Source organism: Crassostrea angulata, chromosome 4, assembly GCF_025612915.1.
Source record: "Crassostrea angulata isolate pt1a10 chromosome 4, ASM2561291v2, whole genome shotgun sequence".
Lineage (NCBI taxonomy): Eukaryota > Metazoa > Mollusca > Bivalvia > Ostreida > Ostreidae > Magallana > Magallana angulata.
The window spans coordinates 30,369,850-30,380,254 of record NC_069114.1 but is presented as its reverse complement, the minus strand read 5'-3'; the positions used below and the strand labels follow the sequence as shown (position 1 = coordinate 30,380,254).

Here is a 10,405-nt window from a genome sequence, read left to right as displayed (position 1 = left end):
GAATACATTGAATGAATTTAACTTGTTTACCAAGAGCTGCTTTGTCAAAAAATTGGTAATTTCATCACTTAACATTATTTGTAAACAAGTATGACTCAAGCATTTTTTTTTTTTTTACATAACCACGACTTCTTTCCTCTGTCTCTCGCTTGTAATTTGACTTCTTTCATTTAAATCTTGGTGAATCATTCAAAAATACACTAGTAAACCATTAAATTAAAAAATTAAAAATAAAATGTTCATCTCAAACGTGTCTAAGTCCCTGTTACATACAAAGAAAGACAAGCTTAAAAGAAAAGGAAAACACCATGAAATTAAAAAAAACATGTATATATAAAATTCACGCGTTTAAATATGCATGATTTAGAGTTTGAATCAAAGTTTACAAAATGTTAAACTTTAGATTTATGATTTTTGCGAGAGAAAAAAAAATATTTTTTCACAATTGATAATTCAGATTTTAAACATAATTTTCTTAAATTTTCCTTACAAAAATTTTGTTATAAATATTATGATCGACTGAGAAACTATAAAGCGCCACACAATGTGACATTAATAAAGGTTGCAATAAGTGAACTTACGGAGGCTGAATGGTCAACAAATTAACCATCAGATCTACCTTAAAGTTTAAGGTACAATTAGTTGAGCTATAATATATTGTTTATTAAAGAAAACCCCCATATATTTAAAATTTGGGTATCTATATATTTTAGATAGGGCTCTCCTTCTAAAGGAGATCAATACAGTCTAAAAATGACCACAACGATCGAGCCCTCTAAAGTAAACTTCATGTAATAAAGATAGAGTGATGTTAAGACATCAACGGAGATATTATTCTTATAGATATCGAAATCAAGACAATTAAGCAATAAAAATACATTTTTGCAAATCAAGCAAAAGACAAGAATTATAAAGCATATCAAGCTATTTTAACATACAAAGCTTTTAAACACTGAGATCTTTGAAAAAAATAGTTTAAAAAACTACTAAACAAAAATATACTTGTAAAATACAAAGTATATCTAATCTTGGATACCATTAATATTAAAACAAAACATCATTACATCCAGATATTAGACAACATTAAAAAATCACATTTTCTTAAAATCAACTGTATTCATCACTCCATAACAATATTCATGTTTCATAAAGATTGTGTGCAACCTTTGTCACATTTTCCAAAGAAAAAAATTGATATTTTTGTTGACATATATTAACCAAGCACCATTTTACAGAATACAGAAACACAAATTGCTTTTATTCAAGGAAGTAACTATAGGAGGCCGGGTGGTCAACCAAATACCTATCAGATCTACCTTAAAAATCTTAATTAAGATATAATTATTTTTTGGTAAACTATGATAAATAGAGTCTAAAAATTGCCAAACAGCAATCCATCTTTTTTAATGTACATGTTTTCTTTTCAATCATAATCACAATCAAAAATTTACTAAACCCAAGTAAAGCATGCACATCCTGAATATACATCACTAATATCACAGAAATCTATCAGACTGAGACAAGTGTCAGTTAGTATTCTATATATCTCCCTGACGCATACTAAGATGGATAACTCTGAAGAGTTTCTTCAGCAGGAAGTGCGTATCTGGTTCCCCTTTGTGTGGTTCTCCTGGTGCACTCCAGAATTTGTATGACCAGTCCTCGGTACTGTACTTGTAGCCAAGTTTGTTGCTGACTGTTTGTCACTGTTTTAAATAATTGTAAACAAAACAAAAACATCAAACAATTCTTCAAAGAGTCAAGTTAATACTTTGAGAGTTTAAAAATTTAATACATTATAAAAATGATAATTAATAAAGGAAATATATTCTGTATATATATATATATATATATATATATATATATATATATATATATATATATATATATATATATATATATATATATATATATATATATATATATATATGTACATGTATGTATTTTTTTTTGCATTATTTACTACTTAAGCTCTCCTTGATTTGCTACTCAAGTTATCTTTGACGCACTAGTCAAGTGCTAGATTCGGTAGATTCCTAATTAAATGCGAGGGATTTTTTTTTAAAAATATGCAAAAAATCGCGAGAAGCACAGTTGCAAATTTTAGAATTCAGATCTACCTTAAAAATCTTAATTTAATTTTCAGACAGGTGTAAACTTGATAAAATTATTTTAAAAATCTTAAATTATAAAAATATGAATAACCGATTCTATATTCTTGCGGTTTGCTGCAAACAGTTTAATTGCGGAATTAAGTACTCATTGAAAAAATGGAACCTACAGTATCATTGATGCCATATCTACAATCAGAGAATTGTACGAGAAAAACACTCTTTGAAAATGCGGGAGGAAGAGCAATCAAAATTAATATATTTGATGCGACAAACTCGACTACGCAACAAGGAGGCATTGCCACACTCGCTACAGTGGTTGTGCTACGGCAACAACAAGAAGTGACACAAAAAAGACTAGGAAGAGGTTGACCCAGGCAATCTCTCTGACGTGTTCGAGGAGGCGTACAGATGCATTCAGACAGAATCCTGATGTCATCCGGAGCTGATCCTATCTAACAACTTTTGACAAAACAATTGTTTTCTGACATCAGGCATCCCATTAGCATTTCAGAATCCGATGACAACGCCAGAAAAGACACTCTTTCGACCAATCACACGAAGTTTAACTCGTTGAGATTGCATTTAACTGTGAGCGGTATATTTTTTTTACGAATTAGGAGAGATTACTTAAAATACATTTGAAAATGCCCTAACCAGAGAAAACGTCGACTGGAACGAAGGTTTTCTGTCCGACAAGATAAACCTTATATCTAATAATGAAATTGTAAGACGAGACATGTTAAGTTCTAACTTCTAAGAGATAACTGCTAATTAGCACATATTTGAATTATACATTTTTTGTTTACTGAATGAAAGCATAGTGATGCTTTAGCGACGTTTCTTTCTGAAATGATTTTAAAATTACATGTAATAAGGCAAGAAGTGTTTTTAAAGCCTCCAAGATTATATTATAGCTTTTATTTTATAGGAATCAGACGTATTTCATTTTAAGTGTAAACATTTAGGCTAAAAAATTCCTTACTCCAAGAAATACAACTATCACTGCTTAAGTTCCTTTTAAAAACATTTACCTTCAATTCATACGTGCAATATTTTTTATGACTTTTTGTAGAAACTTTCACACAGGAAAAGAAAATACAATTTCATTTGCAACGATGTCATTTAAAACAAGAAATCACACCGTTGTGGTCGCCATATATTTTGGTACAACGTATTCAGACTACGCCTTTTCTTTTCGTTCTGATTTTTTGAAAGATAAACACGATCATTTAAATAGAATTTCCACAGATAGTTGGAATTGTGATGATTTTGTATCGGATAAAACACCAACAACTCTGTGACTTGACAAGACAGGAAATTTGTCAGTTTTGGTTATATTGCAGAAAATGACTATAGTAGGATGACCGAAGAAAAGAGGAAGGAACATTACTATTTTCGCCGATTTAAGATGCTGCTTTACGACAAAGATGGCAAATTGGAGAGTCCAGTAAAAAAAATGCAATGCATTTAAACTAGCTGCAGGTCTGTAGCTCCCGGTCTGAAAAAAATCGGATCCGATTTTTTCAGACCGGGAGCTACAGACCTGCATCTACATTAGAACATAACATGACAATGAAATGGTGATTGCTGGTATGTAATGCTATAACTTATTGAATATCAAGTCACTTCATGTTTTTTCGGCTGTTATTATTACATATTGTTCATATCTTAAGTGTTTGAAACCATTTATCTCTCTAAATGAGAATTAACCCTTTTTTCAGAAATTGACAAGACATACTGTGCTAAAAGACATGAGAGATAAAGAATTGCCAGCTATGGGTGTCTTTACATATTTCATCAAATATCTTAAGGATGAATTCGTTGAAAAATTTCAAAGAAGAAATTTACAAGTAACCATTTTGCCTCTGGACGAAAACGTTACTTGGGTGTTGACAGTGCCAGCCATCTGGGACGAGCCAGCGAAACAGTTCATGGAGGAAGCAGCTGAACGTAAAATGTATGATAACACTTAACAAAATTATCGTTATACATGTAATAATCAATATAAAAAATCTTTACGTGATTTTTATTGTTATCAACAGTAGGCAGGAATTTCAAAAGAGTCTCTCCTCATATGCTTGGAGCCAGATGCTGCAGCCATTTATTGGAAATGGCTCCAGATGGAGAGGGACAACGAAGCTTTGGACACTATGAAACCAGGCCGTAGGTTTCTTGTGCTAGATGCTGGAGGTATATGAATAGACCTGCATGATTGAATAAGTTGTTGTTGTTTTTCAAGTTATATAAGTTTATCAAATTGGTGTCTTTTTATACAAATACATATAATTATATATATTCATAATATATCGTTTGACACACTTTTATATACAATTTTGTTATTATTCAATGTAAATTCAACCGGAAAAGTTCTTCAATCAACTAATCTGTTTATCAATTTGGGCAATAGGTGGTACTATTGACATGGCGATGCAAGAAGTGAGAGAAGATCGGAAGCTTCAGGACATAAACAGAGCACAAGGAGGAGATTGGGAAGCGATTTTCGTGGACGAAGAGTATAAACAGATGCTGGAAGGTATTGTGTCCAAACCCATTATCGAGGCTTTTCGTATGAAATTTACTGAAGATAACATTGAATTGTTTCGGTACTTTGAGAAAAAAGAAAGAGAAAAACAGACAGGAAAAGTCGTTCGTATCCCAAATCCCACCGACTCTTTTGGACATAACAGATGATATCGCCAAGCGGACGGAAGATCAAGGATTGATAGAGGTAGAATTGAAAAAAGATAAACTTCAAATAAAACTTGACATTTAAGGAGTTTTTCAACAAAGTGGTTTATAAAATAGTAGTCAAGGTTGACGAAATGTTAGTTTCCGAAACAACGAAAGGTACCAATGTCGTCATCATGGTGGGATGTTTTTCAGAAAGTGGTTTTCTTCAAAATAGGATTAAAAATTCATTCCCGAATCACACAGTGGTGATTCGCCGAGGATGCGGGTTAGCTGTACTAAAAGGCGCTGTTCTCTTTGGTCATGCCCAGATATTAATGCTGCCAGGGTGGTAAAATATACCTATGGCGTGCGCACCAACACCCGCTTTATCAAGGACAAACGCGGAATCAAGGAAGAAGATCATTAATGGGACAGAATACTGTACAGACAAGTTTGACATCCACGTTTACAAGGGCACACTTGTTCATTCCAACGAATAGACGGTGGAATCCCACTCACCACTTTATGAAAACCAAACCAGTTAGATTTTTAGAGTGTTTGCGAGTGAAACGGAAAATCCACAATATACAGACGAAGAGGGGTATAAAGAAATGGGATCTCTCAATGTCCCAGTGCCAAACACAGCAGGGGACACAAGAAGAACAGTCAAAGCGAAATTCAAGTTTGGAGCAACGAAGATTACTGTTCAAGGCATCGATGAAAGCTCGGGAAAATCAGTAGATGTAAAAGTCGACTTTCTTGAGAATTCATCATGAAAAGTTTTCTAAGTTATGTAAAAGAGGTACCAGTAGGGGTTATTAAGGCATTTCTTTTATTATCCTTTGAATTGTAAATCGCAACAATTTACTCAATTATTTACTAAGAAATATTGATAACTTCATATAGTCAGTTTGGGACACTTTGGAGTCATCTAGTGTGTGAAATGGAAATCCGTATTTAGCGAAACGAAAATGTACAACCAAATATCGAAGTGAACTTTGTTTAACAGACCATTTGGTGTCTTTAGACTCAAATTAAATTTCTTAAATTATTCGATAATTTTAATACCTCTTGATTCAGACGATCTTCATTCAATAGTATGAGAAATCCCAAGATTTCTCTTTTCAATTTGAATCAGAAAAAAAAATAAAAAATTATATGGATGCAAGTAATGAGGAATCATTATTGAATATTATGAGGTGATCAGATATGGTCGGTCGTGATCAAATCTATCATAGACCCTTTCGGACTTTATTGGGTTTGATTATCCCTTAATTCCATATTTCATCACCCCATAATTCTGAAAGAATGATTCCTTATTCCATAAATAAATGATCAATAGGATCGATATTCATTAACATTTTATTAAAAAGCGTACAATTCAATGGTAAAAGTAGCGGTGTTCTTTATGCATTTTTAAACATTATTTTAAAAAGTAATAGAATTTGACAAAGTATATTTGTCTTGCTGCCATTGAACTTTAATATATGACGTAACTCCATATATAATTCGGTTTGTTTTATCAACATAACACCAGAATCAAATCATGACATTAGCTCTATGCTAAATGACAAGTTCTGGAAAAATTAAAACAATATCGATTTGAGACCGTTCTTTTACCTTTGAATTTCCATTAAATTACAAACCAAGTCAAACGGAGCATGCTCATTGGAATCTAAAAGCAGAGGTTAGTGTCGGTGGAATCTCCACGTAGTTGTTGAAATTGTCAACAGTTGCCAAGTGTCGTAGAAAATATGTGTATCAAACATCCCGATTACATTTACAACATGCTTTTTTAGTTGGCGAAGAACTCGACTTGGAATGAAAATTTACTCGAAGTCATTTTCAACAACTGTCATTTACTTAATAAAAATATATTTATGCATACATGTATTAATTTTTAGATTGATGCGTAAACCTAAACATTATCAATTTTGTTCAGTCAATTTTTTGAGTAACAGAAATGCATAAATCAGCGTTTTATTCAGAGCACTGTGTACGTTTTATATGCAAACCAAACAGGAATAGATGGTATGACGTCAAAATTATTAATTTTTTTTTGGTTTAAATACGAAAGAATTTTACATCATGTCAGCTTCCAGTAAATACAATTTCTCTAACTTCAAACATGCATTAAAAGTATATAACCAAAACTGCATGACCACTTGTGATAATTTAAACCACTTTATTAATATAAATAAAAATATGTTTTTGACTTTCCTTCCCCTTTAACAATAATCACCTTTTGTATATGAATCATCTAACTATAAGGATGTGCATTATATTACATAAGTATGTCTTTCTCGTGTGTTTTTGTTATTTATTCTACATTTTAATACATTTTTATCTTTTAACGGTAACCGTTATCTTTTCGCAATCATCGAATCCAAAATCAAACGAGAAATAGTGTAATACCTGACGCCAGAAATTTTCGTCATGATTGCAACCAGAACAAAAAATATTTCGGCGCTTTTCACCATAGTTGCAATTTAGTACACTGTAATTGCTTCGTTGCAATATCATAATTTATATAGTTTCGTTTGATATATATAGTTTAGGTTGACAAAACGTTGTTCATATGTCTGTAATTTTACATCATGTGCAATTGCTCAACTTCGTTCATTTCAAATCCATGTAATTTAGATTCAGCGTTGTTTAAGAAAAACAAATGTTTTGCGGGTATTTTTTAAGACATGCACCAACTTGTTTCTAAGACCCTTCTTCGTTTGTTTATAACTTATCTGCAATTAAACAATTTTCAACCTTATGCGTTCGGTTTCAGTCATTTGGTTATTCTAATATACCAATTAAAGTACAATTAAACAAGGTGGTCGAAAAATCCTATTAATCATCCTCAGCAAAAGTTTCTGAACTATATATATATATATATATATATATATATATATATATATATATATATATATATATATATATATATATATCGCTTATTTTAACACGTCTCTGTAACTTTATAATGGCTTTTTCAACTATATATTCGATAATCTGTATTTTGAAAAAGCATAACAAAGATTTTGTCATCTGTCAGTATCATTAGATCGAAATACAAGTTTTAGACCTTTTGTCTAGATGATAATACTTCATACCAAAGCTCTTTTAAAACAGAAATCCTATCTGAATTTCAAAAACACGTTTTAGATGCACAATATCAATGTTTTGAAATTGTATATACGCAACAAATTAAATTTAAAAAATGATACGTCTTAAGAACAAGAAAATGATTAGTTTCAAGAAGGAGAAACTATTTCCCTGTAAAAAAGATTATGTTTTCTCATTTTTCCTCTTGATTCGTATTTATTCGTCTTTGAATTCAACTTCAGGTAGTTTATAAAATTCAGCTGTTTATAAAATAATTGACATGCAATTAGTTGAGCAACATGATCGTATACTTAATTAAGATGTGGTTTGACATATCCAGACCTTGTGATATAAGTTTTTATGAGAATTTCGATTCCAATAGGATAATTGAATTTACTACATGAGTTTAATTTTGCTTTGCAAATTTCAAATGTGGACATTTCCTATTTTCGACCGGATTCAAAAACCCTATATAATTTTTTTAAACAAACTTTATCAATACAGGAAACAATTACATTCCGGGAGACCGGTAGTTAACATGTTTCATACATAGATAATAACTTTTTCATTTAAATTTTAATTCTAAAGGTAACTATCTTACCTTTCTGGCGAGATTAAATACAAAAGTGGTTATATACTCTACAGGTGATAGTCCATTTAAAAGCATGTATGAATTTCTTCGAAACTGCATCTTAGACGGGTGCAAAAATGCCACCTTGGCATTGCATGCATAAGAATGCATACCAGTGTAAAAATTTGTTAGATTTGTCTTATAAAACGACATAACAGCAAACTACAGTATCAACGTATTTCTTTATGATCCCATGTATTCAAACCAGAATGCTCTAAAAAAAAAAGATTAAAGAATTACAATGCAGGAAACATACCAATTTTTACAAATTTTAGCCCAGTAACCTCTGTTAAAACCACAGGAGTTGATGTTGCTCACAGATTCCGGTGCAATACATTGCCATAGCCCCCTTTCATTCTAAACTTTAAAATTCTGAGAATGTAGAAACTTCTTTTTGGCGACATATTGTTGGGTACAACATCTTGTTCTGTATTCTCTCAAACTATTTCATTAATAAAATAATTTAAGATAATAAATATTGAATTACGTATAAATATATGCTAGTCTTATCATATATACTAGTATATTATTTAGTACTTTAGCTGTAAGTATATGTTCAATATTGTTCTGAAGGAAATATTTTCATACATTATCGTGATTAAGCAGTCAGAGTATGTACATTTTTTTAAAGATCAAGATCTACCAGTTTATCTTTAGTGTCCATCCGTTTCATGTCACAATTTATAGAACCAGTGATCATTTCTCAATACCTTTCTATTATATGGCCAAAATATAGTTAATGAAAGGTGGCTACAAGATTATATAATTCGAGATATAAATTCTTTCAATGATGCATCATAACAATAGCTTTGTTTGATAAGGTGTATTGGGAATATTTTAAGTAAATGCATTGGTAAAACAATAATCAAAAACCGGAACGCCCACAAAGGCGTCGAGCTGAAATTTTCTAGAATATAGACTCTATGGAATTTCTGTACGAATTGTCGTATGTCATATTTTTAGAGACAAGAGATCCATGGGCCACATCGCTCGCTTAAGCATCAATGGCTTACTTCTTTGGCTTTAAACACTTTCTACAATTAATTATAAAAGAAAAATAATATTTACCAAAGTTAAGCACATGTACCATAATTTTCTGATGTAATATTTAAAATTTCATATAGGGGTTTGTGTGAAAATATATTGCGATGTATAAATCATATCAATTGCTAATTAAAATGCCAAATGTTGAAAACCTTTTATACCGAAAATAAAAACATCATATGCAAGATATATAATTAAATTTTAGGTATGGGTGCACTGCTTACATCCTATTCATTTTTAGTCACCCCACCTTTATAAAGCTATTAAAATATATGAGAGCATATGGGTACAGTAATATTTTTCTCCATCAACTACTCACTATTTGTGTATTATATTAAAATCTACCTATATTTGAAAGAAGAAAATTGTACCTCAATGCGCAAAATTCTTGAAATTATGCAAAATTTTAAATGGTCTTCCAAATTATAAACCATTATTGTTTACCTGGCGTGAACTCGTGTAACGTTTTATATCCATACCCATTTGATCAACTAATTCACAAGACGGGAAAATGTTGTCACGTGTAATGTTAAAGAGCTCTTCAATGTATTGACAGGCATATCACTCTATTGTACTAAAGCCCACCCATTTTTTTTCATCTTAATTAAAAAATCAAAGGCCTGAAGGGCCACAATGGCGTCGAGTTAAAGTTAATTTGAAGAATAAAAATCTGAATAATTTTTTTTAAAAGTCAAAATAATCTCGACTATAACAAAAATGCATATATTTTTTATTTGTGTTATTTATGGTTCTCCTTCATTGATCAAATGTACACTTAGGTACTGTAGATTTAAAAAAAATCCTGAAAACAAAGTATGATTTTGTAACTCTTAGTAATGTGTGTACTTAT

The 10,405-nt window shown here is 31.0% G+C and overlaps 1 pseudogene; it reads left to right on the top strand.

Annotated features, from left to right (window-relative positions):
- Nucleotides 1-3,726: 3,726 nt before the first annotated feature.
- LOC128182212 (heat shock 70 kDa protein 12A-like) lies at nucleotides 3,727-5,560 on the top strand (annotated as a pseudogene).
- Nucleotides 5,561-10,405: the final 4,845 nt, after the last annotated feature.